The sequence below is a fragment of the Leptonychotes weddellii genome, chromosome 1, assembly GCF_054177405.1.
Source record: "Leptonychotes weddellii isolate Sample4059 chromosome 1, ASM5417740v2, whole genome shotgun sequence".
NCBI lineage: Eukaryota > Metazoa > Chordata > Mammalia > Carnivora > Phocidae > Leptonychotes > Leptonychotes weddellii.
The window spans coordinates 13,906,255-13,931,136 of NC_138369.1; the positions used below are offsets into that span (position 1 = coordinate 13,906,255).

The 24,882-nt window shown below is 42.5% G+C and overlaps 1 protein-coding gene and 1 non-coding gene across 2 annotated transcripts in view; one reads left to right on the top strand and one right to left on the bottom strand.

Moving 5' to 3' along the window:
• The window catches only part of SCAP (SREBF chaperone), a 64,392-nt gene extending 48,692 nt beyond the window's left edge, over positions 1–15,700 (bottom strand). The window contains exon 1 of the mRNA XM_081801038.1: positions 15,606–15,700. The gene's annotated coding sequence lies outside the window, so the exon portion shown is untranslated. The remainder of the gene's footprint in view (positions 1–15,605) is intronic.
• LOC115940848 (U6 spliceosomal RNA) lies at positions 7,635–7,741 on the top strand. The gene has a single exon (XR_004075578.1). It is a non-coding gene; the product is annotated as a U6 spliceosomal RNA (small nuclear RNA).
• Positions 15,701–24,882: the final 9,182 nt, after the last annotated feature.

The window sequence follows — 24,882 nt, forward strand, 5'->3', positions numbered from 1 at the left end:
GCTCTCTGTCTCTCATTCTCGCTCTCGCAAATAAATAAATAAAATCTTAAAAAAAAAAATAGAACTGCCTGATGATCTAGCAATTACACTATTTTGTTTTTAAAGATTTCATTTATTTATTTGAGAGAGAGAGAATGAGAGAGAGAGAGAGAGCACATGAGAGGGGGGAGGGTCAGAGGGAGAAGCAGACTCCCTGCCGAGCAGGGAGCCCGATGCGGGACTCCAGGATCATGACCTGAGCCGAAGGCAGTCGCTTAACCAACTGAGCCCCCCAGGCACCCCTAGCAATTACACTATTAAGTATTTACCCAAAAAATACAAAAACACTAATTCAAAGGGATATATGCAACCCCATTTTTATAGCAGCATTATTTACAATAGCCAAGATATGGAAGCAGCCCGAGTGTCTTTCGATAGATGAATGGATAAAGAAGATGTGGTATATACATGCAATGGAAATGTCTAAATGTCTAAACTAATTAAACATAAAACTAGTCTAAAACATATAAAAAAGAGTGAAATCTTGCCATTTGCAATAACATGGATGGAACTAGAAAGCATAATGCTGAGTGAAGGAAGTGTCTAAATGTCTAAACCAATTAAACATAAAACTAGTCTAAAACATATTAAAAAGAGTGAAATCTTGCCATTTGCAATAACATGGATGGAGCTAGAAAGCATAATGCTGAGTGAAGGAAGTGTCTAAACGTCTAAACCAATTAAACATAAAACTAGTCTAAAACATATTAAAAAGAGTGAAATGCTGCCATTTGCAATAACATGGATGGAGCAGAAAGGATAATGCTGAGTGAAATAAGTCAGTCAAAGAAAGACAAATACCATATGATTTCACTCATATGTGGAATTTAAGAAACAAAACAAAGGAGCAAAGGGGGAAAAAAAAAAGAGAGAGACAAACCAAGAAACAGACTCTTAACTATAGAGAACAAACTGATGGTTACCAGAGGGGAGGGGATTGGGGGTATGGGTGAAATAGGTGATGGGGATTAAGGGGTGCACTTGTCATGATGAGCACCAGGTGACTCAAATAAAAACTTAAAACAAAAAGCAAAAAACCCCACAAAGTGTTGCCAAGTAAAAACTGCCAACCAAGAATACTTTTTACCCAGCCAAGTTGTCCTTCAGAAATGAAGGAGAGATAAAGACTTTCATGGATAAACAAAAGCTCAGAGTTCATCACCACTACACCTGCTTTACAACAAATGCTGAAAGGAGTTCTTCAACCTGACATGGAAGGACAATAATTAGTAACATGAAAATATTCACTGGGTAAAGGCAAGTACAGTCAAATTCAGAATACTCTAATACTGTAATATGGTGGTGTGTTAATCACTTAACTCTAGTATAAAGGTTAAGAGACAAAAATTACTAAAAATAACTACAGCTACAATAATTTGTTAATAGCTACAAAGAAGACATAAAAATGGTCAACAGGTACATGAAAAGGTACTCAACACCCTAATCATCAGGGAAATGCAGATCAAAACTACCTCACACCTGTTAGGATGGCTTTTATTTAAAAAGACAACATGGGGGTGCCTGGGTGGCTCAGCTGGTTAAGCATCCTCAATTCCTGATTCAGCTCAGGTCATGATCTCAGGGTTGTGAGATCAAGCCATGCATCAGGCTCACGTGCTGGACGTGGAGCCTGCTTAAGATTTTCTCTCTGCCCTCCCCCCAAATAAATAACTAAATAAATAAGCAGACAACAGATGGGGCACCTGGGTGGCTCAGTCAATTAAGCATCTGACTGAAAGGATTGTGAGTTGAGGCCCCACGATGGGCTCCATGCTGGGCGTGAAGCCTACTTAAAAAAATAAAATAGGGGTGCCTGGGTGGCTCAGTCGTTAAGTGTCTGCCTTCGGCTCAGGTCATGATTCCAGGGTCCTGGGATCGAGCCCCACACTGGGCTCCCTGCTCAGCGGGAAGCCTGCTTCTCCCTCTCCCATTCCCCCTGCTTGTGTTCCTTCTCTTGATTGTATCTCTCTGTCAAATAAATAAATAAAATCTTTAAAAGATAAAGTAAGGTAAAATATAAAGACAACAGATAACGTGTTGGGAAAGACGTGGAGAAAAGGGAATCCTTGTACACTGTTGGTGGAAATATAAATTGGTACAGTCATTATGGAAAACAATATGAAAGTTCCTCAAAAAATTAAAAACCAAACTAACTTATAATCTAGCAATCCTACTTCTGGGCATATACCCAAAGGGAACAAAATCATTATCCTGAATAGCTATCTGCATCCCCATGTTCAGGGCAACATTATTCACAATAGCCAAGTTATGGAAACACCCTAATTGTGTGTGAACAGATATATGGATAAAGATGATGTCGTGATTATTTACAATGAATACTATTCAGCCATAAGAAGGAAATTCTGCCATTTACATTATATACACTTTAGATAGATAGATACGGACTTCAACTATTTATATCCTTCTCAACCCCAAAGCCAAAATCAAGCCCATCAGGAACACATTAGAATAATTCCCATCAGAGTCAAAGGCCAAACAAGCCTATGCACTTCACTACCACCATTTACTATGCTGTGGAGGTACCAGTGATCACAGTTAGGTGATAGAAAGAATACAAAGGCGTGCAACTGGAAAAGAAAAAGTAAAATGATCATTATTTGCAGATGATATTCTTATATACCTAGAGAATCAACTGAAAACCTTTACTGTTTTATAATCAGGTAAGGTAGTGAAAATTAATATATAGAAATCCGTGCCTTCACATACATCATCAACAAGAAGGTAGAAGACAAAATGCTTCAACAACACTAAAAACAAAGAAAAAAGATCTGAGAATAAACTTAAGAAATGCCAAGAAACCGCTCAAACTCTGAGGGACATGAAAGAAGACTCAAGCAAAGAGTAAGGCATACAATCTTAGTGGGGAAGACTCATCACCTAAATATCACTCTTCCTACATTAACCTAAAAATGTAACACAGAGCCAATAAAAACAAAAATGATTTTTTCTGAAACAGGCAGATTTATCTTAAGGTTCATACAGAAAAACAAACATAGCCAGAAGTCCTGAAAATTAAAGGTAATGAATGATAATTAACTTCACCAAATATCAAAACATGCTCTAAAGCCGGAGTAATTAAAACAATATGTACTCAAACATAAATACACAGATTAATGTATAGAACAGAGTCCAGAAATAGACCCAAATGTATATGGCATGTGGCAAAGTATATCACATATAGTAAAGGACATTTGAACAACTGGGAGGAAAGATGAATTGCTTATTACAAGGTGTTACAACACATGGGTGGCCATTTGGGAAAAAATTAAGTTGGGCTCACACTTCTCACCAAAATAAATTCCAAATGGATAAAAGATATAAAGGTAAATAATGAAATTTAAAAAGTACTTTAAGAAACCATAGGGTAATTTTGCATACTCTTCTAATAGGGAAGATCTTTCTAGGTACGACAGAGAACCTAGAAGCCTTAAAAGTTCAATGAATGACCCAATAAGGAACCAATTTTTTAAAAAGATTTTATTTATTTATTTGACAGAGAGAGACACAGTGAGAGGGAACACAAGAAGGCGGAGTGGGAAAGGGAGAAGCAGGCTCCCCGCTGAGCAAGGAGCCCGATGCGGGGCTTGATCCCAGGACCCTGGGATCATGACCTGAGCCAAAGGCAAATGCTTAACGACTGAGCCACCCAGGTGCCCCAGAACCAATTTTTTTTTTTTCATGACAAAACCATCCTAAATAAAAAGAGAAATAACAATCTGGAAAAATACAACTGCAATTTATATCACCAAAAAGTGCTAAGTTCCTTCATATATAAACCATTTTTACAAAATCAACGTTAAAAACACCAAAGCCCTAAAGAAAAATAGGCAAAGAAAATGGAAATGGTCCTTCAACCTTATAGCAACAGGAGTGCTACAAATTCAAACAACCCCTGATATGAGTGTTCACTCTATTACTCTCTTTACTTTTCTATAGGGTAAACTAAGTTTTGGAAGAAAAAATATACACAAAGAAATAATTTTTTCCCCTATCAAACTGGCAAAGATCAAACCGTGTGCTATCACAGTGCCGGTGAGGGTGTGGATAAACAGGCACAGCCACACACAGCTAAGGAGCACAGGTGGACAAAACCTCTACAGAGGTCTTTCTGGTAAGAGCTAACAATTTTAGAAAAGCACATACTCACCAACCCAGCAGTCCAGTGTTTCTGCACTAGCAAAATTTACAACACCTTATATGTCCATCAACGGAGCTCTGGCTACATCCTGACAATGGAATATTATCCAGTTGTGAAAGACAATGAAAAAGCTCTTATGTATTGATAATGAACTATCACAAACAGAAAAAAGCAAGGGATATAGTGCGCTACTTTCATGTAAAAGAAAAGAGCTCTCTGTGTGTTTGTCTGTATTATGCAAAGAGCATCCCTGAACAGATACTGGAGAACTGGTAACACTGGCTGCCTCTGGGGAGAGGATGTGGTGGCCAGGGGCAAGATGGAAGGGAAACTTTCCCATGTATATTCTGTTGTTCCTTTTGAATTTTATGCCACATGAATCTATTATTGCAGTGAAAAGCTAAAATTAAAAATAGTGAATGCTTCCCTGTAAAAGCAGCAGCCTTCTTCTCTGAGCTTCTGTAACTGTGTATTTCCATCATGCCTGTGTTCATTCTGAATCTTTCAGCCTCCTCTGTGACTGTGGTTTCTTTGGGAAAAAGGTCACTGCTGAATCACCTCTGTGTTCCCTAGAGCACGCAGCACCTCATTTGGTGCCGAGCGGAAAGTCACTGCAGGTCTGTTCACTATGCTAAACTAGTCCACTGGTGTAAACAGTTCATCCTTGGAGGAAAGATTTTCCAAAAGTTGCTTTGTAAAGTGGACCAATGATTAGGACAGGAAATTCTGCTTCTGTAAGCATCAAAATTAGCCAAATAAGCCAGAAGAATGCCCAGCAGAACAAATTAAGAATACTAATAAGAGAAAGAAGTTTCAGTTCATGAATGAAAGCTGATTTCAGAGAACCTGAAGCCTGAAAATACATATATTCAAGACGATGATTACTGCCACATTTAGAATAATCATTGGGGGTGCCTGGGTGGTTCATTCGGTTAAGCATCTGCCTTCGGCTCGGGTCATGACCTGGGAGTCCTGGGATTGAGCCCCCTTCCTCCCCCTACCTGCTGCTCCCCCTGCTGGCTCCCCCTGCTCATGGCTCTTACGCTGTGCGTGCATGCTCTCTCAATTAAATAAATAAAACCTTAAACAAAATAATCATTGGGATGGCACAGCAACACCCAGATTGAAGGGAAGACAAAATTATATTAACTGGTTGTGATGGTCATCACAAATAACCAAGTACATAATGCTGACCCTCTTCACAATTGGACATCAACAAATATATTAAAGATTTTCTTCCACAATGCCAGCTACCTATATTCTTATGCCCTCTTGAACTGGGCAGGAATGACTAACAAAGAGACTGAACTGACTCCTGCTAAGAATATGGGAAAAGAATTTGTTCTAAAGCTAGAAACAGGGGCATGTGGGTGGCTCAGTCAGTTAAGTGTCCAACTCTTGATTTCAGCTCAGGTCATGTTCTCAGGGTTGGGAGAGGCCCATGGCAGGCTCCATGCCCCATGCTCAGCAGGCAGTGTGCTTGAGATTCTCTCTCTCCCTCCCTCCGTCCCACCCCCACTTGCCCACTTTCTCTCTAAAATAAATAAATAAATCTTAAAAAAAAAAAAAAAGGCTAGAAACAACCCAAGAGCCCAATGGGGCAGCCCTGTCATTTCACAAGAGCTGTGAAATGGCCCAGGCAGAGTGTGGCCTCAGTCTCAGTCCCAGCAGGTGCTAACAGAAGCCTGGCTAGGGCCAGCCACCAGCTCCCAGCTACACAGGGGCGGCCTCATCCACATCCACACAGCACGGAGGCCCCTCGCCTGGCTTCCTGACAGATGTGTGGCCTCCTGGAGAGCACTATGGTTCTTGACAGCTTACCCCAAAGTGGGGGTGTGATGAGTCTCTTTTTTATTACTGTCTCCAGAGCTTTTAATACAAATGCTGCATGGAAAATGGTTCCATTCCCAACACAGATGTGCAAAAGCACTGTTTGTGAGGGGAAGAACTGCAAACAAGAGAGAAAAGATTAGATTCACCTGGAGCCCTTCTCCTTGGCACAATCTTTTCAACAAATGGTGCTGGGAAAACTGGAGAGCCACTATGCAAAACAGTTAAGTTGAACCCTTACATCACATACAAAAATTCAAAATGCATCAAAGACCTAAACAAAGAGCTAAAACTAAAAACCTCTTTTTTTTAATTTTATTTTACTTATTTGAGAGAGAGAGAGAACGAGAGAGAAAGCATGAGCAGGGAGAGGAGAGGGAGAAGCAGGCTTCCCACTGAGCAGCGAGCCCACACAAGGCTTGATCCCAGGACCCCACTGAGCTGAAGACAGATGCTTAACTGACCAAGCCACCCAGGCATCCCAAAAACTATAAATCTCTTAAAAGAAAGTAGGGTAAAAGCTTCATGACACTGGATTTAAAAAGGACTTCTTGGATATGACACCAAAAACACAGGCAAAAAAACACACAAAAAAAACAGACAAACGGGACCTCAAAAAATTAATAATTTTTGTGCAACAAAGGAAACTTTCAACAGAGTGAAAAAACAACCCACAGAATGGAAAAAAGTATTTGCAAATCATATCTAATACAGAATTAATATCCAGAATAAAGAACTTTTATAACCTGGCAACAAAAAAACAAACAACCCTATTCAAAATGGGCAAAGGACTTGAACAGACATTTCTCTACAGAAGATATAAGATGGCCAAGAGGCACATAAAAAAATGCCCAACATCACTAATCATTAGGGAAGTGCAAATTAAAGCCCTAATGAGATACCACTTCACAACTACTAGGATGGCTTGTATTAAAAAATAAAAACAAACAAAAAAATGGGAAATGAGTGTTGGTAAGGATGTGGAGCAACTGGGAACTCTTGTGCATTACTGATAGACTATAAAATGGGGCAGCTGCTGTGGGAAATAGTTTGGCAGTTCCTCAAAAAGTGAAACACAGAATTACCGAATGATCCAGCAATTCCTCCCCTGGGTATATATCCAAAGAACTGAAAGTAGGGATTTGAACTGATACCTGTACACTCATGTTTATAACAGCATTATTCACAACAGGCCAAAGGTAGAAATAATCCAAATGTTCACTGACAGATGAAGGGATAAGTAAAATGTGGATATACATACAATAGAATATTATTTGACCTGAAAAAGAAATGAGATTCTGATACATGCTACAACATGGAGGAACACTGAAAACACTGTGTTAAGTGAAATAAGCCACGTACAAAAGGACAAGCACAATATGATTCCACTTATACGAGGGACCTAGAATGGGCAAATTCAGAGACAGAAAGTAGAAGAGTGGTTGCCAGGGGTTGGGGGGAGGGGAGAATGAGAAGCTGTTTAATGAGTACAGAGTTTCTGTTTGGAATGATGAAAACCTTCTGGAAATGGACAGTGGTGATGGTTGTATAACACTGTGAATCTATCTGATGCCACTAAATGGTACACTTAAAAATGGTTAAAATGGTGCTCACTTCGGCAGCACACATACTAAAACTGAAACGACAGAGAGAAGATTGGCATGACCCCTGCGCAAGGATGACACACAAATTTGTGAAGCATTCCATATATTTTTTAAAAAATGGTTAAAATGGTAAATTTTGTTATGTATATTTTAGCACAGAAAAATTCATCAAATAATTTAGAAAGAAAAAAAAGAAAAATATAAAAAGGGGAAGAGAAGAGGATATAGGTGAAGCAAGTGTGCCCTGAGTTAATGAGTAAATGACAGATATAACTGAGTGATAGACACACAATGGCTCACTGCTCTCTGCTTTTGTATATATTTGAATTTTACCACAATGAACATTAATAAACAAGGAAGTCCTTCAGAATGTGCCAAAAGAGAAAAAATAATTTATCCCCTTACAAAATTTAGCAAGACTGAATACACAAGGTTCAAAGACCTGGGGTGCCTGGTTGGCTCAGATGGAAGAGCATATGATTCTTTTTTTTTTTTTAAAGATTTTATTTATTTATTTGAGAGAGAGAGTGAGAGAGAGAAAGAGCACAAGAGGAGGGAGCGGGAGAGGGAGAAGCAGTCTCCCTGCCGAGCAGGGAGCCCGATGCGGGACTCGATCCCGGGACTCCAGGATCATGACCTGAGCCGAAGGCAGTCGCTTAACCAACTGAGCCACCCAGGCGCCCGGAAGAGCATATGATTCTTGATCTGAGGGTTGTGAGTTTGAGCCCCACTTTGGGTGTAGAAATTATTAAAAAAAAAAAAAGTTCAAAGACCTAAACTTAAGACGGAAAGCTATAAAATTCTTGTAAGAAAACACAGGGCAGGGGATGCCTGGCTGGCTCAGCAGGTACAGCATGCGAATCTTGATCACAGGGTCATGAGTTCAAGCCCTGCACTGAGTGCAGAGATTACTTAAAAAAAAAAAAAAATAGGGCAAAAGCTTCAATGACATTGGACATAGCAATGATTTCTTGGATATGACACCAAGAACACAGGCAACAAAAGAGGAAAAAAACAAACTGGACTTCATAAAAATTTTTAAATTGTGTGCATCAAAAGACACTATCAACAGAATAAAAAGGCAGCACACAGAAAATATTTACAAATCAAGTATCTGATAAAGGGATTACTATCCAGAATACATAGAGAACTCCTAAGACTCAACAGCAACAAAAAACAATCTGATGTAAACCTGGTCAAAGGACCTGAATAAACATTTCTCCAAAGATACACCAATGGCTAACAAGCACATGAAAAGATGCTCAACATCACTACTACCCATTAGGGAAATGCAAATCAAAACTACAATGAGATACCATCTCACATCCACTAGGATGGCTACCATCAAAAAACAAAAACAAAACAAAACAAAACAAAATAACAAGTGTTGGCAAGGATGTAGAGAAATTGGAACCCTTGTGCATTGCTGGTGAGACTGTGAAACACCGTGGAAAACAGTATGGTGGTGCCTTAAAAAATTAATCATAGAATTACCATATAATCAATTCCACTTACGTATATACCCAAAACAGGAACTTGAACAATTATTTGTACACCCATGTCCACAGCAGCATTATTCACACTAGCCAAAAGGTAGAAACAACACAAATGACCATCATGGATAAATGGATAAACAAAATGTGATATACAAATTCCACGGACTATTACTCAGCTTTAAAAAGGAAGGAAATTCTAACACATGCTACAACATGGATAAACCATGAGGACATCATGCTAAATGAAACATACCAGTTACAAAAAGACAAATACCATATGATACCACTCACATGAGGTACTTAGAGTAGACAAAATCATAGATAGGAAGTAGAATGGTGGTTGCCAGGGGCAGGGTGAAGGAGGGAATGGGAGTTAGTGTTAAATGGGTATGGAGTTTCAGTGTTGCAAGATGAAAAGAGAAACGGAGAAGGATGATTGTGACGATTGCACATTATGTGTGTATTTAATACCATTCAACTGTACAGTTAAAATTATTAACATGGTAAGTTTTATGTGTATTTACCACAATAGAAAGATTAAACAACAACAACAAAGAATGAGTACACAGGAGGAGGCGGGGGAATACAGGGCTAGGAGGAATTCAAGTGGAAAAAAGGAAATAGGATGGGAATACGTATTTGGTTACAATATAACCATAGTAATCTTTAGAACAGGGATGAAATGTGTTCTACATTTTATGGTAAAATCTGAAAGAGCAAAATAACTAGCCATTAAACAGAACATTATAAGCCAAAAGTAATCTTAAAAGCACAGCCATAGAACTCTGAATACAAACAGGACTCTGAGCTCCCTAATAGCCAATGCAAAGAGGGAAACATTATTGACATAGTTCACGGTATACTTTAGACAAAATCAAAGCAGTGGCTTAGGAGAGGCACAGTCACTCCAGGCACTGAACCTGAAGAAATTTCTAACTGGCCTCACAGATTTTCTTGGGGAATCCTCAGACAGATCTCAATGCAAGCTGATGGGGCCATGCAAAGTCAGTTTACTAAAAAAGCTGGAAGAGGGGCCAGAATTATGCTGCTTCCTAATGATCTGGCTTCACTCAAAGACACTGAGTCTGGAACATTGCCTGGAACATAAGCATTAAAACACCTTCCAGCACAGTCTGATGAATGTTCTTTCTCTCAGTTGAGCTTCGGATCGTATCTGGGAGAAGAATTCAAGATTATCCTTCCTGACAGAAATGAGATGCAACATTCTCTGTTGCTTGCTAAAGGCAGGTCTTGGTGTTTCCAACAGTCACTGTCGCAGGGATGACAAATTAGAATGCCTGTCCAAACCCAACCAGGGCTCAGACTGGAAGAAGGGACCTCATCACCCATGGAGATGAGGCGGCATCAACGTGAGCTGGTAGGGAAGAAGGGCTGGGTAGGCCAGCTTGGGGAAGATCATGAGAGCAGGGGGATACTGAAGACTACTGAGGGAGGACCACGACTGGAGACTTTGAGTGATAGTGCAGTCTTCTGAAAGGTGCAACCCAAGCCCACAGCCAAACACAACAAGCTGCTCAAAGAATCAAGTTTTTGGGAAATGTAGAAATAAATAAGATTTTAAGTTTTAAAAAAACAAAAATGTTGCAGAATAGTGTTTTACAGAAAAAGATGTTTACACATAACAGAAAATGGACACAAAACAGTATGATCCCATTATAAAGAGAGGGAACAAGAGAATGAGCAAGAATGAAGCCTGCTAGTGGTCACCACTGTGATTATAGATAAAAACTGTGCATGTGCACCCCTGCCTATTAATTGTTCTTCAACACGGACAACTGGTATTAAAAACAAAAACAAAAACAAAAAACACCTCTAACTCCTCAAGAAATTTAGAAATATAGTATTGCAGCAAAAAAATATAAATAGTAATATCACTGAGAATGAAATCTTAATTATGACATCATTTAAAAATAAGGGGAACTGTCTAAAAACAAGAGCCAGTTATGTACTTGGCAAAACTATAATATCCGACTGACTGATGCTGATAGGATTCAGTGTGAAACATTTAGGTACTGGCATCGTGCTCTGGTTTTAGGTGCGCTTACATGGAGCCATGGCCCATGGTTCTGTAGACCAGCAGCAGCAGCCTGAGAACTTGCTTGAAATTCAAATTCCAAGGCCTTTCTCTAACCTACAGAGTCAGAGACTCTAGTGAAATAGGATTAAAACAAGGTGATTCTAATTCACACTAAAGCCTGAGAACCACTGGTATGAATAATGTCTCATGTGTCTAGGGAGGAGAATATGTTTCTTGCTCAAATCCCTTTCTGTTATTTTAACCTGAGCTCCTGAACAAACACTAATCTATTCAATTGTGAAATAAGCTGGAAGAGAATTTAAAGATATTTTTTAAGTTAGGTAGAATTCTGGAATTGCTTCTTTTGATACAACGTACCAACCACTGCTGTGGAGTGACCTGAAGAAAATCAAATCTAGTTTGTAAAGAATCAACGTATTTGGAATTTCAATATATCTAAATATCATCTAAGATTTGCAAATACTCTAAAGTTAACAGCACAGGGGCACCTGGGTGGCTCAGTCGTTGAGCGTCTGCCTTCGGCTCAGGTCATGATCCCAGGGTCCTGGGATCGAGCCCTGCATCGGGCTCCCTACTCCACGGGAAGCCTGCTTCTCCCTCTCCCACTCCCCCTGCTTGTGTTCCCTCTCTCTCTGTGTCTCTGTCAAATAAATAAAATCTTAAAAATAAATAAAGTTAACAGCACAAATATGACTATTACAACTACCACATTTACGTTAACTGATTATTTTAGTCTCTCTTATTTCTGACTGACATTAACAGGTTTAAAATAGGAGAGGTTCAACAAAATTTTATTTATTTTTTTAAAAGATTTTATTTATTTATTTGACAGAGACAGAGATAGCGAGAACAGGAACACAAGCAGTGGGAGTGGGAGAGGAAGAGCAGGCTTCCCGCTGAGCAGGGAGCCTGATGCGGGGCTAGATCCCAGGACCCTGGGATCATGACCCGAGCCGAAGGCAGACGCTCAATGACTGAGCCACTCAGGCGCCCGAGGTTCAACAAAATTTTAATTTCAAAAGGGATATATCAGTCATTATAGCTCCAAACTTAAGACTGCTGCTTGAGACATAAAGACTATTAAAATACTAGATCCTTTTCACAAAATTGTGACTGAAATTTTTAAAATGATTTATAATTGGTTATTAATATGAAATACCATTCTTGGGGCACCTGGGTGGCTCAGTTGGTTAAGCACCTGCCTTCCGCTCAGGTCATGATCTCAGATCTCAGATATCTCATGATCTCCTGGGATGGAGCCCTACATCTGGCTCAGCGGGGAGCTGGCTTCTCCCTTTGCCCCTCCCCTCCTTGTGCGCACAATCTCTCTCTCAAATAAATTAAAAGTTTAAAAAAAATATGAAATACTCTTCTCCCTGATTATGTGGAATTACAATGAACTTCACTAACCTTCCAATGCAGGAACAAATGGTTAGCACACCTTACATATTTGATACAAATGCTAAATATCAAATAAATCCGTGGTTTCCAAATGTTTTTTGATTTGCATCCCCAACAAGAATTTGAGTATATGTCCCAATATATGCATATTCATATATATGTATGTACTACTGTAATATATAGTATACATTACAAAATAATCTAATAAAAATTAAATAAAGCTAAAATAAAAACAAAGATCAGTTTTGATTTTTTTTTTCCCTGAGACCTCCATGCACTCTTGATGCATGCACACCCCCCGTCTTTGGACTCCACTGTAAAGCTTAGGAATGGCCCAGCACCCCCACAAGCATGCTCAGGCAGCGCCCCTGCCCACTGCTGTCTCCTTCCTGAGTTCCACATCTCTGACTTGGATCTGTGATGCTGGCTTCTTCCCTTCACCCCGTCACCTTCTTCTGCTACCTCTCACCTGCCAATGGGCAACAGGAGAAGACTGTGAGGCCAGGAGGTGCGAGACGAGCATAAAAGCATGGACTCTATTGTCAAGCAAACCTGGGTTTGCACCTGGGCTCTGCCTCTAACTCAGGAGGTGACCCAGGACCAGTCAGGTAACATCTGTAAAACTCATCATTAAAGGCGGGGAGGGGTGACAATAATATCTCACCTGGTTACTATGATGATTAAGTGAGATAAGCTATTATTAGAGCACCTAGCACAGTACACCTAGACAGCACAGGTGTTCAATAAATATTTTACCCACTACTTCAGGTGGCAAAAAAAAAAAGTCACGTGGACTTTGTTTCATCAGCCAACTCAGGAAGCGAGTTACAGTGGAAGTACCTCAGGCGGTAGTGTCTGGCAGATCTGGTTTGAAGGCCTAATCCACTCCTTACAAGCTGGGTGACCCTGGAAACCCAGCTTCGCTCTAAGGGGCAGTCTTTTCATCTGTTCAAATGGAAGTGATAACGTAAACCGTATACAAAATACCCGTGAGAGCCAATATAACTAACCGTGGCCACAGCAAAGGGCTACCAATGGTGAGAGTAAACAAACAGCACATAAACCTAAGTGTAATTCCAGGGTCCTCAGGACACATTCATGTGCATGGCTAGATAACTAAGAGAGTAAGCCTCCCCTAAAGTCTGCCACCAAACATTAATAAATGCATGAGTACTGAACCCCACAGGCATGGTTTGCTTCCCAACTGGACAGTTTACTTGCTCATATATGACCTCAGGCAATTCATCATCTTTCTGCCCCCATCTTTTAGTCATAAACTAGGAGTAGACTTTATATCCACCTCATAACAGTAAACTAGTCTAGATGATGGGGATGGCGGGGGGCCACACCAATGATTATAAAGCACGTGGAGACCTCAGGAGAGGTGCTGTTTTTGCGCAACAGCAAAAGAAGGGAGAGAGCTCTCAAATACCAGATTAGTTCATAATAAATGAGAAGTAATTCTTTTTTTTTTTTTTAATTTTTTATTTATTTGCGAGAGAGAGAATGAGAGACAGAGAGCATGAGAGGGAGGAGGGTCAGAGGGAGAAGCAGACTCCCTGCTGAGCAGGGAGCCCGATGCGGGACTCGATCCCGGGACTCCAGGATCATGACCTGAGCCGAAGGCAGTCGCTTAACCAACTGAGCCACCCAGGCGCCCGAGAAGTAATTCTTTCAATCTATGACCAAAAGAATGACTATGAAGATACATTTATATATATATTTTGTTTTTTACATCACGTGCCTACTGGGAATGCTGCAAATGTGTAAAACACCTAAAACCTAAACTATATTAACATACTTAAAAAGATACAGGTCACATGGGCCCAGGTGGCTCAGTCAGTTGAGCAGCTGACTCTTGTATCAGCTCAGGTTTTGATCTCAGGGTCATGAGTTCAAGCCCCCGGTTGGGCTCCAACATGGAACAAAAAATACAGGTCAGATGGTAACTACTCTTGTCGTGAGCATAATGTACAGAGCAGTTGAATCACTGTTGTACATCTGAAAATAATGTAACATTGGAGTGTAACAACTACACTCCAAAAAATTTTTTAAATGGCACCACAAAAAAGGAATAAAAAAGAAAAAGTTCATCGATTAAGCATCACTCAGGAACACTAACCAGACATTCTTGACCCTAGCTTCAATCATTAGTAGGATATCCTGAGACAGCAGCACACCAATAAGACACCCTATAACCAAACTCCAAAAGAGATCTGGTCAGATAAAAGAAACACACACAAAACTAACATCATTAAGGAAAACTTTCCTAGGTCTTCTTCACAAGAATTACTGCAAAATCCCCAGAAAGAGTTTAATCACGCAGCTTTGTCACCACACAAGGTGGGAGAGCAAGTAGCAACGAAGGGGAACTCCTGGAGCCCCCGCAGGGACCCTCCGCCCCCTCCGGCCAACAGCCTTTCCACCCGTGCAACTTTGCGCTTCAAACCGTACAGACTCCCTGCAACTCGTGCCACCGTGACATTATAATCCCCTATGATATACCGAGGTAATAAACACAAGGCAACACAGTAAACGTGAGTGAGCAAAGTTTGGGCTTGGGCAAAACTAGAAGCCAAGCAAAACCCAGCAAAGCAGCTACGTGTTGCCTCAACCAGACAGCCCCAAAGCGGCAGGAGTGGACAGCATGCTCTCCCCCGCACTCTGGAAAACCCAGACAGCTCCAAAGCAGGTTCTAGAAGCGGCGGCTTCCCGGGGACGCCGGACCAGGGGCCGCCGCGGCGCGACCCCGTCTCCCGGCAGTGGTCACCCGAGGCCAGAAGCTGCGTGGGGACACCAGGGCGCCGGCGGGGGCGCGGCCGGGGTGGGGGTGGGGACGCGGCGGCCCGGCCCCCTCTCTGGGCTGCGGTCTCCCGGCCCGCACGGCTGCTGGACAGCGCCCACGCCCGCGCGCCCGTGTCCCCGGCGGCCCCCACCCCCGACCTCCCGGGGCCGCGCGGCCGGAGGCCCGAGCCGGGGCCCGCGAACAGGCGCCGTGGGGACACGCGCAGCGGTACCTGTGGCGGCAGCAGCTCCCAGGCGGCGGCGGCGGCCGAGGCGGCGGGGGTGGAGGCGGCGGCGGCAGCGGCGAGGGCGGGGCGCGGCGTGCGCGCTCCCGGCCCGCGGTCCGGTGCGTGGTGCCCGCCCTCTCTCTCCCGGCCGCCCGGCGCCCGCGCAGCTCTCCGCCCCTTCACCTCTCACCTCCTACCTTTCCCCTCCCGCCCTCACCGCCCCCAGCACGTGCTCTAGCGGCGCGCACATGCGTAGTCGAGCCCCGCCCGTGGCTCCCGCTCGCCCCCTGGCGGACGCCCGCCACGCCACCCGGAGGGAGGGAGAGGTGGCGGCCCTGGGGGGCGGGGCTTGAAGATGGGGCAGGGCCCCGTGGACCGCACCAGGAGAATTACCAAGAACGTGCGCAAGATGCCTAGGTCCCCGTTTAAAACAGCAAAAAATTAAAAACAACAATACAGATGCACAACAAATACAGATGGATCGAATAAATTCTGTCCATTTCCCTACAGCCTTTTTTGTTTTAAAGATTTATTTATTTGAGAGAGAGAGAGCACAAGAGGGGGGAGGGTCAGAGGGAGAAGCAGACTCCCCACTGAGCGGGGAGCCCGATGTGGGACTCGATCCCGGGACTCCCGGATCATGACCTGAGCCGAAGGCAGTCGCCCAACCAACTGAGCCACCCAGGCACCCTTCCTATAGCCTTTCTAAAGGACAAGTTTTATGAATACTTACTGATGTTGAAACCTGTTCCTGAAAGATGGTTCAAAATGAACTGTAGAGTACGATCTCATTTTTATTGAAAGCCATCCACGGAGAAGGAAGGGTCTGGGTGCTGCTGCTGTGTAGTGGGTGGATATATCTGGGTTGCAGATTTGGGGTTTTGGGTTTTTCCGTTCTCCGACGGGCATTTAACCATTTTACACGGACTGTGTCTTTGTTGGAATCGCATAGCTGCATCCACTGAGCGTTTACTCTGTGCCGGGTGCTGAGCTGAGCACTTACCTGAGCATCCCGAAAACCCCGAGGGAGGTCTCCTTACTGAGTCTCATACAAGGGGAACGGAGGGGGGCTTCACCCGCTGTGGGGACACGGGTCCCGGCCCGCCCAGCGCTGGCCAACCCGGGATGCTACGCGCTGAGGCTGCCCGGGGTCCGCACTCAGGGACCTCGATCGCAATCCCCTTGCCCTCAAGGGACCGGATCTCGAGAGTCAGGGATCAGCCCCGCCCCAACCCCGCTGCCCTGGGCACACTCAGCTCAGCCGCACCCACCCCAGGCAGACCCTGCTCCTGCCCTCAGAGGCCGCAGCTCTGGGATGGCATAAGGTGTAGACATAGCCACAACTCGAGGTGGGACTCAGAAGCGGCCCTTCTGCCGGTCCAGCCCCCTGCCCCCTTCTAAGCCTTCTTCAAAGAGACATACCCCCTCCTTCACACCCATTCATTTCCACTGGACTCAGGACCACCTCTCCAAGGCCACCGGTGTTTTGACTCCCTCCCTGCCCACCACACTATTGTCAGAGGGAAATTAAACAATAGTGGGGACAACTGGCCTTGGTCTAAAGTGGCCTTTAAGATTTTGCCCTGTATTCAGGATTGGCTTCTGGTTTCAGATGGGACTTTGGAGAGGGCACCTGGGGAGAGTACTCGAGTAAAGTCATTACAGTTGATTATTTCCTTGTTCCCTTCTCGGTGAGTGGTCGGATCATACACACAGCCCTGCCCTCTGTCGAGCAACTGTGGTGTCTCCCTGGAGGGTGAGTGCACTGCCCTCTCCATTGGCAACTTTGGCCACCTGTCTGGCTTTGGCCAACAGAGTGTGAGTGAACATGACCTGCATGGGCCTGGCAGAAGCTCTGAGCCACTGGCTGGGAGGATGAGCCTCTCATTCTCTCCCTTAGCCAGGGGGACAGCAGTGCCACATTGGGACTGCTCCTTCCAGCTGGGTCCCAGAATGAGAGGTCATGGAGTGGAATGGAAGCAATGCCCCACAGTTCCAAACATGTAACTTAAATGAAGAATATGTCTGTACATTTAAGCCACTGGGATTTGGAGGCTGCTTGTTACTACAGAAGAGTTGTAAGTGGTGGAGTCAGGGTCCTAGCCTTGGTTTTTTAAAATAAACTTTACCTGTTTTAAGCGTTCAATGATTTCCAGTATATGCGAAGTGCAACCATCACCACATTCTAACCTTAGAACATTTTCATCCGGCCAAAAAGAAACCTACTGGAGGTAGGTTTCCCATTCTCACACCCAGTCCCATGGAATAGTGTGCTATCAGATCTTTTGTGTCTCGCATGGTGTTTTTGAGGTTTATCCATGTTGTAGCATGTTGCAGCACTTCATTCCTTTTACTTGCCAAATAGCATTCCACTGTAGAGCTGTACCGCTTATTGTCTGTCTATCCATTCATCAGTTGATGGATATTTTGTTTCCACTTCTGGGCCATTATGAATAACACTGCTGTGAACATCCACATGCAAGTGTTTATGCTTTCATTTTTCTTGGGTATATACATGGGAATTGAATGGCTGAGTCATATGGTAAATCTATGTTAAGAAACTTCCAAACAGGAGCGCCTGGGTGGCTCAGTCGTTAAGCGTCATGATGCTGGGGTCCTGGGGTCGGGCTCCTTGCTCAGCAGGGAGCCTGCTTCTTCCTTTCCTCCCTGCTCATGCTCTCTCTTGTTATCTCTCTTTCTCTCAAATAAATAAATAAATAAAATCTTAAAAACAACCAACCAACTGCCAAACTGTTTTCCAAGGTGGCTGCACCATTTTACATTCCCACCAGCAATACCTGAGGGCCCCAATTTCTCCATCTCCTTGCTAACCCTTGAAATTGTCAGTCTTTTCACTACAGCCATTTTAGTGATTACACAGTGGCATCTCATGGTGGTTTTTATTTGTATTTCCCTAGTGGGTAATGATATTGAACATATTTTTATGTGCCTGTTGGTCATCCCCATGTCTGCTTGGGTGCGATGTTTGTTCAAATCTTTGCCTATTATTTTTTTTTTAAAGATTTTATTTATTTATTTGACAGACAGAGAGAGAGACACAGCGAGAGAGGGAACACAAGCAGGGGGAGTGGGAGAGGGAGAAGCAGGCCTCTTGAGGAGCAGGGCGCCCGACGCGGGGCTTGATCCCAGGACTCAGGGATTATGACCTGAGCCGAAGGCAGACGCTTAATGACTGAGCCACCCAGGTGCCCCTCTTTTGCCTATTATTTAACTGGGTTGTCTTCTTAACGAGGTCTAAGTTTTTTATATATTCTGGACACAAGTCTCTTATGGTATATACGATTTACAAATAATTTTGTAAAAAAACAGAATGATAACTATTTCAAAAATAAAGTACTAAAACTGGCACAACAAAGAAAAGTTATCATATATAAAGACCAATAACAAAGAAGTATTTTTAAACTACCTCCAAAAAATTACTTGACCTTGACCAATGCAAGTCCTAATTCGGGAAAAAATACACTAAGAATTTCAGTGCATACAAAAGGTAGCAAATTCCTCAACATGGTTTATGAGGCATATATTGCTCTTTAAAAAAAAAAAGATTTATTTATTTATTTAAGAGAGAGAGAGTATGGAAGGGGAAGAGAGAGAGAATCCTCAAGCAGACTGCCTGCCGAGTGCGGAGCCTAACGTGGGGCTCAAACCCAGGACCCTAAAGATCATGACCTGAGTCAAAACCAAGAGTCAGATGCTCAACTGACTGAGCCACCTAGGTACCCTGAAGCATATATTGTTCTAATGCTCAAACACAGCCAAGCTAACGGATAAGCAAAAAATTATAGTTCATGTTTGCTTACAAATACAGATTGCACAGTATCTCAATAATATTAATTTAAAAATCTTAGCAAGGGGCGCCTGGGTGGATCAGTCATTAAGCGTCTGCCTTTGGCTCAGGTCATGATCCCAGGGTCCTGGTATCGAGCCCCGCATTAGGCTCCCTACTCGGCGGGAAGCCTGCTTCTCCCTCTCCCACTCCCCCTATTTGTGTTCCCTTTCTCGCTGTGTCTCTCTGTGTCAAATAAAATAAAAAATAAAATAAAAATAAAAAATAAAAATCTCAGCAAGCCTAACATAAACAGCAGGTTATAGAAACTACAACAAATACCAGCAAGAAAAAGCTGTAAAAGGAACTTAGGGCTCACACAACAGAGAGATGCTCAACACATCCACAGGATAAATAGTGCCATTACCTCAGTGAGGCTGAGAAAGTACAGAGTTCACTAATGATTACTGGTTAAACTCTAAAGAGGGGCGGGGTGCAGGAGATTGAGGAGGAGCATTTCTTTTTCCTTTCCCTTTCCAAGGTTATTTCACTGACTTGATAATTTATGTATTTTAAAAACTAAGAATTACTATAAAAATGCTTCCTATTCCCAGGGCACCTGGGTGGCTCAGTCGTTAAGTGTCTGCCTTCGGCTCAGGTCATGATCCCGGGGTCCTGGGATCAAGCCCCGCATCGGGCTCCCTGCTCTGTGGGAAGCCTGCCTTTCCCTCTCCCACTCCCCCTGCTTGTGTTCCTGTTCTCGCTGTCTCTCTGTCAAATAAATAAATAAAATCTTAAAAAAAAAAAAATGCTTCCTATTCCCTTAAAAACAGAAATTAAGACAACAAATACCTTCACATCCCTCTTCACAAATTTCAAAATGCTGACTAAAGTTATTCAGGGTAAATAAACTACTGGAGCTATGTCAAACTAAAAAAACTTTTGCATAGCAAAGAAAACCATTAACAAAATGAAAAAACAACTGACTGAATAGAAGAAATTTTTGCAAATAATGTATGTGATTAGGAGTTAATATCTAAAATACATAAAAAAGGGCACCTGGGTGGCTCAGTTGGTTAAGCGACTGCCTTCGGCTCAGGTCATGATCCTGGAGTCCCTGGATCGAGTCCCGCATCGGGCTCCCCGCTCAGCAGGGAGTCTGCTTCTCCCTCTGACCCTCCCCACTCTCATGTGCTCTCTCTCATTCTCTCTCTCTCAAATAAATAAATAAAAATAAATAAATAAATAAAATAAAATACATAAAAAAAACTCCTACAACTCAACACCACAAAAAAAGTCCAATTAAAAAATGGGCAGAGGACCTTGAATAGACATTTTTCAAAGACACCCAGATGGCCAACAGACTCATGAAAAGATGCTCAACATCACTCATCATCAAGGAAATGCAAATCAAAACCACAATGAGGTATCACTTCACACCTGTCAGAATGGCTAGAATCAAAAACACAAGAAATAACAAGTATTGGGGAAGATATGGAGAAAAAAGGAACTCTCAGGCACCCTTGATGGGAAGGTAAATTGGTGCAGCCACCATGGAAAACAATATGGAGGTTCCTCAAAAAATTAAAAATAGAAACACTATAACACTATATGACCCAGTAATTCTACTTGTGGGTATTTACCCAAAGAAACCAAAAACTCTAATTTAAAAAGATAATGCACCCCTATGTTTATTGCCAAGACATGGAAGCAATTCAAGTGTCCATCGAGAGATGAATGGATAAAGATGTCTTTCTCTCTCTCTCTCTCTCTCACACACAAACACAAACACACACACACACACACACACACACACTGGAATATTACTCAGCTATAAAAAAGAATGAACTGGGGCGCCTGGGTGGCTCAGATGGTTAAGCATCTGCCTTCGGCTCAGGTCATGATCTCAGGATCCTGGGATTGAGCCCCACATCAGGCTCCCTGCTCAGTGGGAAGCCTGCTTCTCCCTCTCCTTCTCCTGCTCCCCCTGCTTGTGCTCTCTCACTCTCTGTCGAATAAATAAATAAAATCTTAAAAAAAAAATGAACTACTGCCATTGGTGACAACACGGATGGACCTAGAGGGTACTATGCTAAGTGAAATACGTCAGAGAAAGACAAATACCATATGATTTCACTTATGTGTGGAAACTAAATAAAAAACAGAAACAGATTCATAAATCCAGAGAACCGGTGGTTGCCAGAGGGGAAGGGGGGGGATGGGCAAAATAGGTGAAGGGGATCAGGAAGTACAACTTTCAGTTATAAAATAAGCAAGTCACAGGGTGCAAAATACAGCATGAGAAATTTAGTCAATAATAGTGTAATAACTTTGTATGATGACAGATGAGAATTACCGTTACTTGTATGCTGGTATTTCATAATGTATGTAACTGTCAAATCACTATGTTTTACACCTGAAACTAATAATGTAAGTTAACTATATTTCTATAAAAAAATTTTCCCTATTTAAAGGAAAATAAGCAAGGTTGGCATTATTTGTAGATGTTAGTATCTGAAAAAGGAAAACAAGAAAAAATATCTAAAAATTCAGGAATCTCAATTAGAAAATTATTAGAATAGCTTAGAAAAACTGTAGAATAAGTTATACGTTTCAAAAAGTCAACTACATCCCTATGTCAAAGACACCATAGAAAAATCCACAAAATCGGGGGCGCTTGGGTGGCTCAGTTGGTAGGCGTCCAGCTCTTAATCTCAGCTCAGGTCATGATCTCGGGGTCATGGGTTCAAGCCCTGTGTTGGGCTCCACACTGGGTGTGGAACCTACTTAAAAAAAAAAAAAAAATTCCACAAAACCAGATTTCTTTTCCAATAAAATAACATTTAATAACAGGGTATTAATTTCTTTACTAGTTTTTTAAATAAAATTACACAACTACAATTTTAAAAACGAGAGCAAAAAATCCTTGAAGGATACTTTACAGAGCTTGATAATGTGCTGGTGAAATTCATCTGGATAAATAAGCAGGCAGATATCCTTTTAATAAGAGCTCTTGAGAGCAGACATATACTAACCTTTCAATACCTACTAAGAACAAATTTCAGAAAAGCTCAATTTTAAGAACTTTACATATAAATAAACCCAAACTACATAACAAGAAAGGATCACTACTTTTCAGTAAATACTGTTGGGCTATTTAGTTACTAGCACGAAGACAAATTACAATACTGTAGCAAATTCTAAATAAGTTAATTTGAGGGGCACCTGGGTGGCTCAGTCGGTTGAGCATCTGCCTTCGGCTCAGGTCATGATCCCAGGGTCCTGGGATCGAGCCCCACATTGGGCTCCTTGCTCAGCGGGGAGCCGGCTTCTCCTCTGCCTGCCGTTAACCCTGCTTGGGTACTCTCTCTCTCTCTCCCTCTGTCAAATAAATAAAATCTTTAAAAAAAAAACAAACAGTATGGCCTCCATAATTTCTTCCCCAATCCTCTGCTCCCTCAACATAACAAAAGCAAAAAAGTGATGAGGAAATAATCACTCTTTCCTGTGACCATCAGCCTGTCACCGTCCATTACTTGTGTTGTTTTATGGCCCTCATCATCTTCTCCACTGTGTCACATTACTTAAGTGCCTGTTGCTTAGCCCCCATCAGAGCACAGCAGGTGCCTTTAAGACTGTCTCTATCTTGGGCGCCTGGGTGGCTCAGTTGGTTAAGCAACTGCCTTCGGCTCAGGTCATGATCCTGGAGTCCCGGGATCGAGTCCCGCATCGGGCTCCCTGCTCGACAGGGAGTCTGCTTCTCCCTCTGACCCTCCCCCCCCATGCTCTCTCTCTCTCTCATTCTCTCTCTCAAATAAATAAAATCTATAAAAAAAAAAAAAAGAAAGAAAGACTCTCTCTTAATGGCCCCTTATATAAAACAGGTGGTCCACAAATATTTCTTGAACTAATGCATATCAGAATAGAAAACAAATCTTTCTGAAGATAAAATGTTTTTTCAAGTAGAAAAACATATACATGAACAAATGATAAAATCCTTTCCAAAATATTACAAAGAATGGATAAAACAAGGTTGACCCCAGATTCTAACTGATAAGTGATTAAGGGTGAGGAATACATTCTCCACACATGGGAAAATAGAGAGAAAATCATATCTTAGGGTGCCTGGGTGGCTCAGTTGGTTAAGCGACTGCCTTCGGCTCAGGTCATGATCCTGGAGTCCCGGGATCGAGTCCCGCATCGGGCTCCCTGCTCAGCAGGGAGTCTGCTTCTCCCTCTGACCCTCCCCCCTCTCATGTGCTCTCTCTCATTCTCTCTCTCTCAAATAAATAAATAAAATCTTTAAAAAAAAAAATCATATCTTAGTCATTAATGTCCGTTTTCCCACAACTCTGCACAACTATTAAATTAGTAAAAGATAAGTTAAATCCAACGTTGGTGGAGGAAAACTTATAGATCACTGTTAACTGGCTCCATCATTCTGAAGAACAATCTGATACCATGTGAGGGGCCAGTCCATGTTTTGTTTTGTTTTTTTAATTAAGTTGGATCCACACCCACCATGAGGCTTGAACTCAGGACCCGAAGCCAAGAGTCACATGTTCTACCAACTGAGCCAGCCAGGTGCCCCAATCCATGCTTTAATTCAGAAATTCCACTTCAGGGAGAAGACTAAAATTTCATCATCCCTCACTTTCACAGGCCCCTTCCCCTGCTTTATTTTTTTTAAGATTTTTTTTTTTATTCATTTGACAGAGACACAGCGAGAAAGGGAACACAAGCAGGGGAAGGGGGAGAGGGAGAAGCAGGCCTCCTGCAGAGCAGGGAGCCCGATGCGGGGCTCGATCCCAGGACCTTGGGATCATGACCTGAGCTGAAGGCAGACACGTAACGACTGAGCCACCCAGGCGCCCCTTATTTTTACTTTTTAAAGTTTATTTTTCTTTAGTAATCTCTACACCCAATGTGGGGCTCGAAATCACAACCCTCAGATCGGGTCACATGCTCTACAGACTGAGCCAGCCAGGTGCCCCTTCCCTGTTTTACTTATAGCACTTAACACAGTCTAACTCTACATAGATTACTTCTCAATTTGTTGCAGGCAGGGACCTGCTTTGTCATGGTCATACCCTCACTGCCTAACAGCAGCCTGCCATATAGAAGGTATTCAATATTTGCTGAGTGACTGAATGAAAGTTCTAAGGAAACAAGTATTTGCCCCCACCTCCAAATAAGTATGGTATATAAAATTCATAGGGCACCTGGCTGGCTCAGTCAGTGGAGCATGCGGCTCTTGATCTCAGGGTTTTGAGTTCGAGCCCCATGTTGGGCATAGAGATTGCTTAAAAATAAAATCTTCATAATATTTTTTAAGATTGTATTTATTTGAGAGAGAGATAAAGCACCCGACTGTGCACCCAGATGCCCCCCAAATAAAATTTAATGAGATTAAAAATAATAATAAAATAATATTCGTAACATAATTTATAATTACAAACCCCAGAACCTACACGCTCAGAGAATAGCTGAGCAAAT